The 13,299-nt window shown below is 37.9% G+C and overlaps 27 non-coding genes across 27 annotated transcripts; 9 read left to right on the forward strand and 18 right to left on the reverse strand.

Annotated features, from left to right (window-relative positions):
- Window positions 1-439: 439 nt before the first annotated feature.
- Trnaa-agc (transfer RNA alanine (anticodon AGC)) lies at window positions 440-512 on the reverse strand. The gene has a single exon. It is a non-coding gene; the product is annotated as a tRNA-Ala (tRNA).
- Window positions 513-851: 339 nt separating this feature from the next.
- Window positions 852-943, reverse strand: Trnay-gua (transfer RNA tyrosine (anticodon GUA)). Its single transcript is given in 2 exon segments — window positions 852-887; window positions 907-943. It is a non-coding gene; the product is annotated as a tRNA-Tyr (tRNA).
- A 308-nt stretch (window positions 944-1,251) lies between these two features.
- On the forward strand, window positions 1,252-1,323 carry Trnad-guc (transfer RNA aspartic acid (anticodon GUC)). The gene has a single exon. It is a non-coding gene; the product is annotated as a tRNA-Asp (tRNA).
- A 374-nt stretch (window positions 1,324-1,697) lies between these two features.
- On the reverse strand, window positions 1,698-1,770 carry Trnaa-agc (transfer RNA alanine (anticodon AGC)). The gene has a single exon. It is a non-coding gene; the product is annotated as a tRNA-Ala (tRNA).
- Window positions 1,771-2,109: 339 nt separating this feature from the next.
- Trnay-gua (transfer RNA tyrosine (anticodon GUA)) lies at window positions 2,110-2,201 on the reverse strand. Its single transcript is given in 2 exon segments — window positions 2,110-2,145; window positions 2,165-2,201. It is a non-coding gene; the product is annotated as a tRNA-Tyr (tRNA).
- A 308-nt stretch (window positions 2,202-2,509) lies between these two features.
- Window positions 2,510-2,581, forward strand: Trnad-guc (transfer RNA aspartic acid (anticodon GUC)). The gene has a single exon. It is a non-coding gene; the product is annotated as a tRNA-Asp (tRNA).
- Window positions 2,582-2,955: 374 nt separating this feature from the next.
- Window positions 2,956-3,028, reverse strand: Trnaa-agc (transfer RNA alanine (anticodon AGC)). The gene has a single exon. It is a non-coding gene; the product is annotated as a tRNA-Ala (tRNA).
- Window positions 3,029-3,367: 339 nt separating this feature from the next.
- On the reverse strand, window positions 3,368-3,459 carry Trnay-gua (transfer RNA tyrosine (anticodon GUA)). Its single transcript is given in 2 exon segments — window positions 3,368-3,403; window positions 3,423-3,459. It is a non-coding gene; the product is annotated as a tRNA-Tyr (tRNA).
- A 308-nt stretch (window positions 3,460-3,767) lies between these two features.
- Trnad-guc (transfer RNA aspartic acid (anticodon GUC)) lies at window positions 3,768-3,839 on the forward strand. The gene has a single exon. It is a non-coding gene; the product is annotated as a tRNA-Asp (tRNA).
- A 374-nt stretch (window positions 3,840-4,213) lies between these two features.
- On the reverse strand, window positions 4,214-4,286 carry Trnaa-agc (transfer RNA alanine (anticodon AGC)). The gene has a single exon. It is a non-coding gene; the product is annotated as a tRNA-Ala (tRNA).
- A 339-nt stretch (window positions 4,287-4,625) lies between these two features.
- Window positions 4,626-4,717, reverse strand: Trnay-gua (transfer RNA tyrosine (anticodon GUA)). The gene is given in 2 exon segments: window positions 4,626-4,661; window positions 4,681-4,717. It is a non-coding gene; the product is annotated as a tRNA-Tyr (tRNA).
- Window positions 4,718-5,025: 308 nt separating this feature from the next.
- On the forward strand, window positions 5,026-5,097 carry Trnad-guc (transfer RNA aspartic acid (anticodon GUC)). The gene has a single exon. It is a non-coding gene; the product is annotated as a tRNA-Asp (tRNA).
- A 374-nt stretch (window positions 5,098-5,471) lies between these two features.
- Trnaa-agc (transfer RNA alanine (anticodon AGC)) lies at window positions 5,472-5,544 on the reverse strand. Its single transcript has one exon. It is a non-coding gene; the product is annotated as a tRNA-Ala (tRNA).
- Window positions 5,545-5,883: 339 nt separating this feature from the next.
- On the reverse strand, window positions 5,884-5,975 carry Trnay-gua (transfer RNA tyrosine (anticodon GUA)). The gene is given in 2 exon segments: window positions 5,884-5,919; window positions 5,939-5,975. It is a non-coding gene; the product is annotated as a tRNA-Tyr (tRNA).
- Window positions 5,976-6,283: 308 nt separating this feature from the next.
- Trnad-guc (transfer RNA aspartic acid (anticodon GUC)) lies at window positions 6,284-6,355 on the forward strand. The gene has a single exon. It is a non-coding gene; the product is annotated as a tRNA-Asp (tRNA).
- A 374-nt stretch (window positions 6,356-6,729) lies between these two features.
- On the reverse strand, window positions 6,730-6,802 carry Trnaa-agc (transfer RNA alanine (anticodon AGC)). Its single transcript has one exon. It is a non-coding gene; the product is annotated as a tRNA-Ala (tRNA).
- Window positions 6,803-7,141: 339 nt separating this feature from the next.
- Trnay-gua (transfer RNA tyrosine (anticodon GUA)) lies at window positions 7,142-7,233 on the reverse strand. Its single transcript is given in 2 exon segments — window positions 7,142-7,177; window positions 7,197-7,233. It is a non-coding gene; the product is annotated as a tRNA-Tyr (tRNA).
- Window positions 7,234-7,541: 308 nt separating this feature from the next.
- Window positions 7,542-7,613, forward strand: Trnad-guc (transfer RNA aspartic acid (anticodon GUC)). Its single transcript has one exon. It is a non-coding gene; the product is annotated as a tRNA-Asp (tRNA).
- Window positions 7,614-7,987: 374 nt separating this feature from the next.
- Window positions 7,988-8,060, reverse strand: Trnaa-agc (transfer RNA alanine (anticodon AGC)). Its single transcript has one exon. It is a non-coding gene; the product is annotated as a tRNA-Ala (tRNA).
- Window positions 8,061-8,399: 339 nt separating this feature from the next.
- On the reverse strand, window positions 8,400-8,491 carry Trnay-gua (transfer RNA tyrosine (anticodon GUA)). Its single transcript is given in 2 exon segments — window positions 8,400-8,435; window positions 8,455-8,491. It is a non-coding gene; the product is annotated as a tRNA-Tyr (tRNA).
- A 308-nt stretch (window positions 8,492-8,799) lies between these two features.
- On the forward strand, window positions 8,800-8,871 carry Trnad-guc (transfer RNA aspartic acid (anticodon GUC)). The gene has a single exon. It is a non-coding gene; the product is annotated as a tRNA-Asp (tRNA).
- Window positions 8,872-9,245: 374 nt separating this feature from the next.
- Window positions 9,246-9,318, reverse strand: Trnaa-agc (transfer RNA alanine (anticodon AGC)). The gene has a single exon. It is a non-coding gene; the product is annotated as a tRNA-Ala (tRNA).
- A 340-nt stretch (window positions 9,319-9,658) lies between these two features.
- On the reverse strand, window positions 9,659-9,750 carry Trnay-gua (transfer RNA tyrosine (anticodon GUA)). Its single transcript is given in 2 exon segments — window positions 9,659-9,694; window positions 9,714-9,750. It is a non-coding gene; the product is annotated as a tRNA-Tyr (tRNA).
- Window positions 9,751-10,057: 307 nt separating this feature from the next.
- Window positions 10,058-10,129, forward strand: Trnad-guc (transfer RNA aspartic acid (anticodon GUC)). Its single transcript has one exon. It is a non-coding gene; the product is annotated as a tRNA-Asp (tRNA).
- A 1,136-nt stretch (window positions 10,130-11,265) lies between these two features.
- On the reverse strand, window positions 11,266-11,338 carry Trnaa-agc (transfer RNA alanine (anticodon AGC)). The gene has a single exon. It is a non-coding gene; the product is annotated as a tRNA-Ala (tRNA).
- A 340-nt stretch (window positions 11,339-11,678) lies between these two features.
- On the reverse strand, window positions 11,679-11,770 carry Trnay-gua (transfer RNA tyrosine (anticodon GUA)). Its single transcript is given in 2 exon segments — window positions 11,679-11,714; window positions 11,734-11,770. It is a non-coding gene; the product is annotated as a tRNA-Tyr (tRNA).
- A 308-nt stretch (window positions 11,771-12,078) lies between these two features.
- On the forward strand, window positions 12,079-12,150 carry Trnad-guc (transfer RNA aspartic acid (anticodon GUC)). The gene has a single exon. It is a non-coding gene; the product is annotated as a tRNA-Asp (tRNA).
- The last annotated feature ends 1,149 nt before the right edge of the window (window positions 12,151-13,299 follow it).

Consider the following 13,299-nt stretch of genomic DNA (forward strand, 5'->3'; position numbering starts at 1 on the left):
TAGTATAGTGGTTAGTATCCCCGCCTGTCACGCGGGAGACCGGGGTTCGATTCCCCGCCGGGGAGGACATTATTTTTTACTTGGCTTTGGATTTTCATTCTTTAATTGTCAATTTGACCGGTATAGTAACACCGGATAATACCTGTGTAAGGGTTTGAAACCAATCCACTAAATCTGACTATCACTGCATCATTAATCCTTTATGACAGATTATTTACTCATTATTATAATACATCCCGAATGTGGTGAACGAGTCGAACTAATCACATTAAAATAAACATGAGAATGTCAATGAATGAAGGATTCTTGTAACATGTGTAAGGGCAGGACATACACTCGAATCGACACAATTTCCTTATTTCGTTCATATCAGACTCTATTCATTTTCAATGCTGAAAGACTACCGAAAAATTGAGTATTGGCGACATTCAAAAATTAATGGAGGACCCGGGCATCGATCCCGGTACCTCTCGCATGCTAAGCGAGCGCTCTACCATGTGAGCTAGTCCCCCTCTTGGGTAATATGTCATTAAATAACGCCTTTATGCGTACAGATGTCATTCAGTCACTTTATCGGTTCTAACTACAGTTCAAAGTAGTCTCGAGAGCTACATTTGTAGACAATGAGAAATAGGTGATCAAGGAAAAGCCAATCAAGGATCTAATGAAGATTTATTTATATTTAGCACAATTACGTGATATGCCTACAAATGCTTTGGCGGTCTGTCGTTAAAACAAAATGAATAAGGTTGAAACGTCGTACATGCATAAAAAGCCGCTAATGTAATGTGCATTAGCTAAAATTCCTTGAACAATGGTAATATTTGAGAGTGAAATGGGACCAAAAAATATCCCGTGAGGCGGAGTCGAACCACCGACCTAGAGATGTCAGACTTTCTCATTCCACTACAGTCTCCCGCTCTACCAACTGAGCTATCACGGGGTCTGTATACAAATGGTTAAAATTGAGGATTTATACGTATTTGGATGTATTGTACATTTAGTAATAAAAACCAAAAAAAGCGCCATCAATTGAATCTGAAACATATATTAGGGGAAGGAGGGGCGATAATTCATTATGATATTTCAATTTGGCAAGAGTAGCAGAGAAAACAAATAAGTAGAATGACGGATCGGTTGCGCTTAACATATCGCCTACAGCAATCAATACTCTGAATTTGCGGATGCGTTCAATATATTAACAAGATACCAGTGAGCGTTAAGTACCTAAAAATGATGGTCGTTACTAAGTCCTCGGTAGTATAGTGGTTAGTATCCCCGCCTGTCACGCGGGAGACCGGGGTTCGATTCCCCGCCGGGGAGGACATTATTTTTTACTTGGCTTTGGATTTTCATTCTTTAATTGTCAATTTGACCGGTATAGTAACACCGGATAATACCTGTGTAAGGGTTTGAAACCAATCCACTAAATCTGACTATCACTGCATCATTAATCCTTTATGACAGATTATTTACTCATTATTATAATACATCCCGAATGTGGTGAACGAGTCGAACTAATCACATTAAAATAAACATGAGAATGTCAATGAATGAAGGATTCTTGTAACATGTGTAAGGGCAGGACATACACTCGAATCGACACAATTTCCTTATTTCGTTCATATCAGACTCTATTCATTTTCAATGCTGAAAGACTACCGAAAAATTGAGTATTGGCGACATTCAAAAATTAATGGAGGACCCGGGCATCGATCCCGGTACCTCTCGCATGCTAAGCGAGCGCTCTACCATGTGAGCTAGTCCCCCTCTTGGGTAATATGTCATTAAATAACGCCTTTATGCGTACAGATGTCATTCAGTCACTTTATCGGTTCTAACTACAGTTCAAAGTAGTCTCGAGAGCTACATTTGTAGACAATGAGAAATAGGTGATCAAGGAAAAGCCAATCAAGGATCTAATGAAGATTTATTTATATTTAGCACAATTACGTGATATGCCTACAAATGCTTTGGCGGTCTGTCGTTAAAACAAAATGAATAAGGTTGAAACGTCGTACATGCATAAAAAGCCGCTAATGTAATGTGCATTAGCTAAAATTCCTTGAACAATGGTAATATTTGAGAGTGAAATGGGACCAAAAAATATCCCGTGAGGCGGAGTCGAACCACCGACCTAGAGATGTCAGACTTTCTCATTCCACTACAGTCTCCCGCTCTACCAACTGAGCTATCACGGGGTCTGTATACAAATGGTTAAAATTGAGGATTTATACGTATTTGGATGTATTGTACATTTAGTAATAAAAACCAAAAAAAGCGCCATCAATTGAATCTGAAACATATATTAGGGGAAGGAGGGGCGATAATTCATTATGATATTTCAATTTGGCAAGAGTAGCAGAGAAAACAAATAAGTAGAATGACGGATCGGTTGCGCTTAACATATCGCCTACAGCAATCAATACTCTGAATTTGCGGATGCGTTCAATATATTAACAAGATACCAGTGAGCGTTAAGTACCTAAAAATGATGGTCGTTACTAAGTCCTCGGTAGTATAGTGGTTAGTATCCCCGCCTGTCACGCGGGAGACCGGGGTTCGATTCCCCGCCGGGGAGGACATTATTTTTTACTTGGCTTTGGATTTTCATTCTTTAATTGTCAATTTGACCGGTATAGTAACACCGGATAATACCTGTGTAAGGGTTTGAAACCAATCCACTAAATCTGACTATCACTGCATCATTAATCCTTTATGACAGATTATTTACTCATTATTATAATACATCCCGAATGTGGTGAACGAGTCGAACTAATCACATTAAAATAAACATGAGAATGTCAATGAATGAAGGATTCTTGTAACATGTGTAAGGGCAGGACATACACTCGAATCGACACAATTTCCTTATTTCGTTCATATCAGACTCTATTCATTTTCAATGCTGAAAGACTACCGAAAAATTGAGTATTGGCGACATTCAAAAATTAATGGAGGACCCGGGCATCGATCCCGGTACCTCTCGCATGCTAAGCGAGCGCTCTACCATGTGAGCTAGTCCCCCTCTTGGGTAATATGTCATTAAATAACGCCTTTATGCGTACAGATGTCATTCAGTCACTTTATCGGTTCTAACTACAGTTCAAAGTAGTCTCGAGAGCTACATTTGTAGACAATGAGAAATAGGTGATCAAGGAAAAGCCAATCAAGGATCTAATGAAGATTTATTTATATTTAGCACAATTACGTGATATGCCTACAAATGCTTTGGCGGTCTGTCGTTAAAACAAAATGAATAAGGTTGAAACGTCGTACATGCATAAAAAGCCGCTAATGTAATGTGCATTAGCTAAAATTCCTTGAACAATGGTAATATTTGAGAGTGAAATGGGACCAAAAAATATCCCGTGAGGCGGAGTCGAACCACCGACCTAGAGATGTCAGACTTTCTCATTCCACTACAGTCTCCCGCTCTACCAACTGAGCTATCACGGGGTCTGTATACAAATGGTTAAAATTGAGGATTTATACGTATTTGGATGTATTGTACATTTAGTAATAAAAACCAAAAAAAGCGCCATCAATTGAATCTGAAACATATATTAGGGGAAGGAGGGGCGATAATTCATTATGATATTTCAATTTGGCAAGAGTAGCAGAGAAAACAAATAAGTAGAATGACGGATCGGTTGCGCTTAACATATCGCCTACAGCAATCAATACTCTGAATTTGCGGATGCGTTCAATATATTAACAAGATACCAGTGAGCGTTAAGTACCTAAAAATGATGGTCGTTACTAAGTCCTCGGTAGTATAGTGGTTAGTATCCCCGCCTGTCACGCGGGAGACCGGGGTTCGATTCCCCGCCGGGGAGGACATTATTTTTTACTTGGCTTTGGATTTTCATTCTTTAATTGTCAATTTGACCGGTATAGTAACACCGGATAATACCTGTGTAAGGGTTTGAAACCAATCCACTAAATCTGACTATCACTGCATCATTAATCCTTTATGACAGATTATTTACTCATTATTATAATACATCCCGAATGTGGTGAACGAGTCGAACTAATCACATTAAAATAAACATGAGAATGTCAATGAATGAAGGATTCTTGTAACATGTGTAAGGGCAGGACATACACTCGAATCGACACAATTTCCTTATTTCGTTCATATCAGACTCTATTCATTTTCAATGCTGAAAGACTACCGAAAAATTGAGTATTGGCGACATTCAAAAATTAATGGAGGACCCGGGCATCGATCCCGGTACCTCTCGCATGCTAAGCGAGCGCTCTACCATGTGAGCTAGTCCCCCTCTTGGGTAATATGTCATTAAATAACGCCTTTATGCGTACAGATGTCATTCAGTCACTTTATCGGTTCTAACTACAGTTCAAAGTAGTCTCGAGAGCTACATTTGTAGACAATGAGAAATAGGTGATCAAGGAAAAGCCAATCAAGGATCTAATGAAGATTTATTTATATTTAGCACAATTACGTGATATGCCTACAAATGCTTTGGCGGTCTGTCGTTAAAACAAAATGAATAAGGTTGAAACGTCGTACATGCATAAAAAGCCGCTAATGTAATGTGCATTAGCTAAAATTCCTTGAACAATGGTAATATTTGAGAGTGAAATGGGACCAAAAAATATCCCGTGAGGCGGAGTCGAACCACCGACCTAGAGATGTCAGACTTTCTCATTCCACTACAGTCTCCCGCTCTACCAACTGAGCTATCACGGGGTCTGTATACAAATGGTTAAAATTGAGGATTTATACGTATTTGGATGTATTGTACATTTAGTAATAAAAACCAAAAAAAGCGCCATCAATTGAATCTGAAACATATATTAGGGGAAGGAGGGGCGATAATTCATTATGATATTTCAATTTGGCAAGAGTAGCAGAGAAAACAAATAAGTAGAATGACGGATCGGTTGCGCTTAACATATCGCCTACAGCAATCAATACTCTGAATTTGCGGATGCGTTCAATATATTAACAAGATACCAGTGAGCGTTAAGTACCTAAAAATGATGGTCGTTACTAAGTCCTCGGTAGTATAGTGGTTAGTATCCCCGCCTGTCACGCGGGAGACCGGGGTTCGATTCCCCGCCGGGGAGGACATTATTTTTTACTTGGCTTTGGATTTTCATTCTTTAATTGTCAATTTGACCGGTATAGTAACACCGGATAATACCTGTGTAAGGGTTTGAAACCAATCCACTAAATCTGACTATCACTGCATCATTAATCCTTTATGACAGATTATTTACTCATTATTATAATACATCCCGAATGTGGTGAACGAGTCGAACTAATCACATTAAAATAAACATGAGAATGTCAATGAATGAAGGATTCTTGTAACATGTGTAAGGGCAGGACATACACTCGAATCGACACAATTTCCTTATTTCGTTCATATCAGACTCTATTCATTTTCAATGCTGAAAGACTACCGAAAAATTGAGTATTGGCGACATTCAAAAATTAATGGAGGACCCGGGCATCGATCCCGGTACCTCTCGCATGCTAAGCGAGCGCTCTACCATGTGAGCTAGTCCCCCTCTTGGGTAATATGTCATTAAATAACGCCTTTATGCGTACAGATGTCATTCAGTCACTTTATCGGTTCTAACTACAGTTCAAAGTAGTCTCGAGAGCTACATTTGTAGACAATGAGAAATAGGTGATCAAGGAAAAGCCAATCAAGGATCTAATGAAGATTTATTTATATTTAGCACAATTACGTGATATGCCTACAAATGCTTTGGCGGTCTGTCGTTAAAACAAAATGAATAAGGTTGAAACGTCGTACATGCATAAAAAGCCGCTAATGTAATGTGCATTAGCTAAAATTCCTTGAACAATGGTAATATTTGAGAGTGAAATGGGACCAAAAAATATCCCGTGAGGCGGAGTCGAACCACCGACCTAGAGATGTCAGACTTTCTCATTCCACTACAGTCTCCCGCTCTACCAACTGAGCTATCACGGGGTCTGTATACAAATGGTTAAAATTGAGGATTTATACGTATTTGGATGTATTGTACATTTAGTAATAAAAACCAAAAAAAGCGCCATCAATTGAATCTGAAACATATATTAGGGGAAGGAGGGGCGATAATTCATTATGATATTTCAATTTGGCAAGAGTAGCAGAGAAAACAAATAAGTAGAATGACGGATCGGTTGCGCTTAACATATCGCCTACAGCAATCAATACTCTGAATTTGCGGATGCGTTCAATATATTAACAAGATACCAGTGAGCGTTAAGTACCTAAAAATGATGGTCGTTACTAAGTCCTCGGTAGTATAGTGGTTAGTATCCCCGCCTGTCACGCGGGAGACCGGGGTTCGATTCCCCGCCGGGGAGGACATTATTTTTTACTTGGCTTTGGATTTTCATTCTTTAATTGTCAATTTGACCGGTATAGTAACACCGGATAATACCTGTGTAAGGGTTTGAAACCAATCCACTAAATCTGACTATCACTGCATCATTAATCCTTTATGACAGATTATTTACTCATTATTATAATACATCCCGAATGTGGTGAACGAGTCGAACTAATCACATTAAAATAAACATGAGAATGTCAATGAATGAAGGATTCTTGTAACATGTGTAAGGGCAGGACATACACTCGAATCGACACAATTTCCTTATTTCGTTCATATCAGACTCTATTCATTTTCAATGCTGAAAGACTACCGAAAAATTGAGTATTGGCGACATTCAAAAATTAATGGAGGACCCGGGCATCGATCCCGGTACCTCTCGCATGCTAAGCGAGCGCTCTACCATGTGAGCTAGTCCCCCTCTTGGGTAATATGTCATTAAATAACGCCTTTATGCGTACAGATGTCATTCAGTCACTTTATCGGTTCTAACTACAGTTCAAAGTAGTCTCGAGAGCTACATTTGTAGACAATGAGAAATAGGTGATCAAGGAAAAGCCAATCAAGGATCTAATGAAGATTTATTTATATTTAGCACAATTACGTGATATGCCTACAAATGCTTTGGCGGTCTGTCGTTAAAACAAAATGAATAAGGTTGAAACGTCGTACATGCATAAAAAGCCGCTAATGTAATGTGCATTAGCTAAAATTCCTTGAACAATGGTAATATTTGAGAGTGAAATGGGACCAAAAAATATCCCGTGAGGCGGAGTCGAACCACCGACCTAGAGATGTCAGACTTTCTCATTCCACTACAGTCTCCCGCTCTACCAACTGAGCTATCACGGGGTCTGTATACAAATGGTTAAAATTGAGGATTTATACGTATTTGGATGTATTGTACATTTAGTAATAAAAACCAAAAAAAGCGCCATCAATTGAATCTGAAACATATATTAGGGGAAGGAGGGGCGATAATTCATTATGATATTTCAATTTGGCAAGAGTAGCAGAGAAAACAAATAAGTAGAATGACGGATCGGTTGCGCTTAACATATCGCCTACAGCAATCAATACTCTGAATTTGCGGATGCGTTCAATATATTAACAAGATACCAGTGAGCGTTAAGTACCTAAAAATGATGGTCGTTACTAAGTCCTCGGTAGTATAGTGGTTAGTATCCCCGCCTGTCACGCGGGAGACCGGGGTTCGATTCCCCGCCGGGGAGGACATTATTTTTTACTTGGCTTTGGATTTTCATTCTTTAATTGTCAATTTGACCGGTATAGTAACACCGGATAATACCTGTGTAAGGGTTTGAAACCAATCCACTAAATCTGACTATCACTGCATCATTAATCCTTTATGACAGATTATTTACTCATTATTATAATACATCCCGAATGTGGTGAACGAGTCGAACTAATCACATTAAAATAAACATGAGAATGTCAATGAATGAAGGATTCTTGTAACATGTGTAAGGGCAGGACATACACTCGAATCGACACAATTTCCTTATTTCGTTCATATCAGACTCTATTCATTTTCAATGCTGAAAGACTACCGAAAAATTGAGTATTGGCGACATTCAAAAATTAATGGAGGACCCGGGCATCGATCCCGGTACCTCTCGCATGCTAAGCGAGCGCTCTACCATGTGAGCTAGTCCCCCTCTTGGGTAATATGTCATTAAATAACGCCTTTATGCGTACAGATGTCATTCAGTCACTTTATCGGTTCTAACTACAGTTCAAAGTAGTCTCGAGAGCTACATTTGTAGACAATGAGAAATAGGTGATCAAGGAAAAGCCAATCAAGGATCTAATGAAGATTTATTTATATTTAGCACAATTACGTGATATGCCTACAAATGCTTTGGCGGTCTGTCGTTAAAACAAAATGAATAAGGTTGAAACGTCGTACATGCATAAAAAGCCGCTAATGTAATGTGCATTAGCTAAAATTCCTTGAACAATGGTAATATTTGAGAGTGAAATGGGACCAAAAAATATCCCGTGAGGCGGAGTCGAACCACCGACCTAGAGATGTCAGACTTTCTCATTCCACTACAGTCTCCCGCTCTACCAACTGAGCTATCACGGGGTCTGTATACAAATGGTTAAAATTGAGGATTTATACGTATTTGGATGTATTGTACATTTAGTAATAAAAACCAAAAAAAGCGCCATCAATTGAATCTGAAACATATATTAGGGGAAGGAGGGGCGATAATTCATTATGATATTTCAATTTGGCAAGAGTAGCAGAGAAAACAAATAAGTAGAATGACGGATCGGTTGCGCTTAACATATCGCCTACAGCAATCAATACTCTGAATTTGCGGATGCGTTCAATATATTAACAAGATACCAGTGAGCGTTAAGTACCTAAAAATGATGGTCGTTACTAAGTCCTCGGTAGTATAGTGGTTAGTATCCCCGCCTGTCACGCGGGAGACCGGGGTTCGATTCCCCGCCGGGGAGGACATTATTTTTTACTTGGCTTTGGATTTTCATTCTTTAATTGTCAATTTGACCGGTATAGTAACACCGGATAATACCTGTGTAAGGGTTTGAAACCAATCCACTAAATCTGACTATCACTGCATCATTAATCCTTTATGACAGATTATTTACTCATTATTATAATACATCCCGAATGTGGTGAACGAGTCGAACTAATCACATTAAAATAAACATGAGAATGTCAATGAATGAAGGATTCTTGTAACATGTGTAAGGGCAGGACATACACTCGAATCGACACAATTTCCTTATTTCGTTCATATCAGACTCTATTCATTTTCAATGCTGAAAGACTACCGAAAAATTGAGTATTGGCGACATTCAAAAATTAATGGAGGACCCGGGCATCGATCCCGGTACCTCTCGCATGCTAAGCGAGCGCTCTACCATGTGAGCTAGTCCCCCTCTTGGGTAATATGTCATTAAATAACGCCTTTTATGCGTACAGATGTCATTCAGTCACTTTATCGGTTCTAACTACAGTTCAAAGTAGTCTCGAGAGCTACATTTGTAGACAATGAGAAATAGGTGATCAAGGAAAAGCCAATCAAGGATCTAATGAAGATTTATTTATATTTAGCACAATTACGTGATATGCCTACAAATGCTTTGGCGGTCTGTCGTTAAAACAAAATGAATAAGGTTGAAACGTCGTACATGCATAAAAAGCCGCTAATGTAATGTGCATTAGCTAAAATTCCTTGAACAATGGTAATATTTGAGAGTGAAATGGGACCAAAAAATATCCCGTGAGGCGGAGTCGAACCACCGACCTAGAGATGTCAGACTTTCTCATTCCACTACAGTCTCCCGCTCTACCAACTGAGCTATCACGGGGTCTGTATACAAATGGTTAAAATTGAGGATTTATACGTATTTGGATGTATTGTACATTTAGTAATAAAAACCAAAAAAAGCGCCATCAATTGAATCTGAAACATATATTAGGGGAAGGAGGGGCGATAATTCATTATGATATTTCAATTTGGCAAGAGTAGCAGAGAAAACAAATAAGTAGAATGACGGATCGGTTGCGCTTAACATATCGCCTACAGCAATCAATACTCTGATTTGCGGATGCGTTCAATATATTAACAAGATACCAGTGAGCGTTAAGTACCTAAAAATGATAGTCGTTACTAAGTCCTCGGTAGTATAGTGGTTAGTATCCCCGCCTGTCACGCGGGAGACCGGGGTTCGATTCCCCGCCGGGGAGGACATTATTTTTTACTTGGCTTTGGATTTTCATTCTTTAATTGTCAATTTGACCGGTATAGTAACACCGGATAATACTGTGAAAGTACTTTAATTCGTGGGTATCAATTTTCGTGGTTTGAGCAATATTTACATGTTCGTGGGTTTTTAAATTCGTGGATTTTAGTTTTCTAAAAAAAAAAAAAAAAAAAAAAAATTAATGCCTTTAGACACGACGGTTACAAATAGTCTGGATTGAAGGAAATTGCAAAGTAAACATTGACCCGTGTAAATCCTAGTGACAACACTAATTATCCCAAGATAAAGTGATCAACAGATTAAAGACCATCAAAGGTGTTAATTAGGCCATAAACATGTCACCTAAAGAAAACAGTAGCATAAACAAATGCTATAAATGTACCTTAAATTTTCAAATGATTTTTATCATGATGAACCCCAACATGAAATTATTATTTCCCATGTGTACGAAAACTATGAGGATATAAAATGAACACTGTATCATACTAGCATATCAATACCGGAAATCTGACTTTCATCATCAAAAATATTTTTATGAAAATTAAAAGATCTAATGTTGTACAGTTTAGGTGATTAAAAATTGAATTAGTATAATCTTGCATGCAGGTGTAATTCTGTAACTGCTATTAAAGTATTCTCCGATTTGGCGTTATTTAATACATTCTTAAGATCATATCAGTAGTCAAACCTACATGGGGATCTTTCTTAACCTGATTTGGACAATGATTGTTTTATTTCGTTGGACACTTAAATTCGTGGATAGATTCATCCACGAAAACCACGAAAATTGGTACCCCACGAATAAAAGTACTTTCACAGTACCTGTGTAAGGGTTTGAAACCAATCCACTAAATCTGACTATCACTGCATCATTAATCCTTTATGACAGATTATTTACTCATTATTATAATACATCCCGAATGTGGTGAACGAGTCGAACTAATCACATTAACATAAACATGAGAATGTTAATGAATGAAGGATTCTTGTAACATGTGTAAGGGCAGGACATACACTCGAATCGACACAATTTCCTTATTTCGTTCATATCAGACTCTATTCATTTTCAATGCTGAAAGACTACCGAAAAATTGAGTATTGGCGACATTCAAAAATTAATGGAGGACCCGGGCATCGATCCCGGTACCTCTCGCATGCTAAGCGAGCGCTCTACCATGTGAGCTAGTCCCCCTCTTGGGTAATATGTCATTAAATAACGCCTTTTATGCGTACAGATGTCATTCAGTCACTTTATCGGTTCTAACTACAGTTCAAAGTAGTCTCGAGAGCTACATTTGTAGACAATGAGAAATAGGTGATCAAGGAAAAGCCAATCAAGGATCTAATGAAGATTTATTTATATTTAGCACAATTACGTGATATGCCTACAAATGCTTTGGCGGTCTGTCGTTAAAACAAAATGAATAAGGTTGAAACGTCGTACATGCATAAAAAGCCGCTAATGTAATGTGCATTAGCTAAAATTCCTTGAACAATGGTAATATTTGAGAGTGAAATGGGACCAAAAAATATCCCGTGAGGCGGAGTCGAACCACCGACCTAGAGATGTCAGACTTTCTCATTCCACTACAGTCTCCCGCTCTACCAACTGAGCTATCACGGGGTCTGTATACAAATGGTTAAAATTGAGGATTTATACGTATTTGGATGTATTGTACATTTAGTAATAAAAACCAAAAAAAGCGCCATCAATTGAATCTGAAACATATATTAGGGGAAGGAGGGGCGATAATTCATTATGATATTTCAATTTGGCAAGAGTAGCAGAGAAAACAAATAAGTAGAATGACGGATCGGTTGCGCTTAACATATCGCCTACAGCAATCAATACTCTGAATTTGCGGATGCGTTCAATATATTAACAAGATACCAGTGAGCGTTAAGTACCTAAAAATGATAGTCGTTACTAAGTCCTCGGTAGTATAGTGGTTAGTATCCCCGCCTGTCACGCGGGAGACCGGGGTTCGATTCCCCGCCGGGGAGGACATTATTTTTTACTTGGCTTTGGATTTTCATTCTTTAATTGTCAATTTGACCGGTATAGTAACACCGGATAATACCTGTGTAAGGGTTTGAAACCAATCCACTAAATCTGACTATCACTGCATCATTAATCCTTTATGACAGATTATTTACTCATTATTATAATACATCCCGAATGTGGTGAACGAGTCGAACTAATCACATTAACATAAACATGAGAATGTTAATGAATGAAGGATTCTTGTAACATGTGTAAGGGCAGGACATACACTCGAATCGACACAATTTCAGCTGGCTGGATTTGTTTATTAAATTCGTTGTCAGAGTTGCATGTATTTAGTGTCTTTTTTAAGGTTGTTAATTTTTCAATAATTATGTCATGGAATTTATTGTTTTGGATGTTAGAAGTACTGTTCATTTTTTTTAAAAGTAGTTTATAAATAATTCTTGATCAAAATGGTTTTCCTCTTTTATTTCTGAAAGAGAACTTAATTTGTTAAGTAAAATTCCAAAATGTCTTTGGGTCTTTTTTCATATTTAGTGAAATTTGGTCACAGATTTGACTCTTGTAATTTCTTTCTTCTTGTTTACACCTTCTTCGAAATTTAGATTTGAATGAGTAAAATGATTTTCTATAGGATCCGTTGTCTGGAAACTTATTTACAAGTAAACAGTACTTTTTAACTGTAGTATGGAGGTCATGACAAGAGTCTGAGAACCATGGTTTTTTACTTTTCTTAATAGGCCTATTCATGATTTTCTTTTGAACAAATTTAGTTGATAAAAGTGCTGTTTTAAAATAGCGTTGAATTTTTCAACAGCTGAATTAGAATCAATCTGTTTATTATTTACAAATTCATCTAGTCTTTGTAAAAAGCCAGTGCCTTAGAACAGCTCCGTGACATTGTCGAGGGGTTGAATATCTTTATAGCGTATATCGGCGAGTGTGAATACCGTCCGGTCAACTTTATTTGCTCAAAAATATTTTTTTTCACTTATTTTGTTTGATTTTCATAAAATACATTTTAATATCTTTAAGGTCTACAAATATTAAACCAATCTACCGAATAACAAAAAAGTTATGACTATTTATATCTCGTCCGGTCAACCGTCCTGTCACTATCCGGACAATCGTCCTGTCATTAGTGC

This window comes from Mytilus trossulus, chromosome 5, assembly GCF_036588685.1.
Source record: "Mytilus trossulus isolate FHL-02 chromosome 5, PNRI_Mtr1.1.1.hap1, whole genome shotgun sequence".
Lineage (NCBI taxonomy): Eukaryota > Metazoa > Mollusca > Bivalvia > Mytilida > Mytilidae > Mytilus > Mytilus trossulus.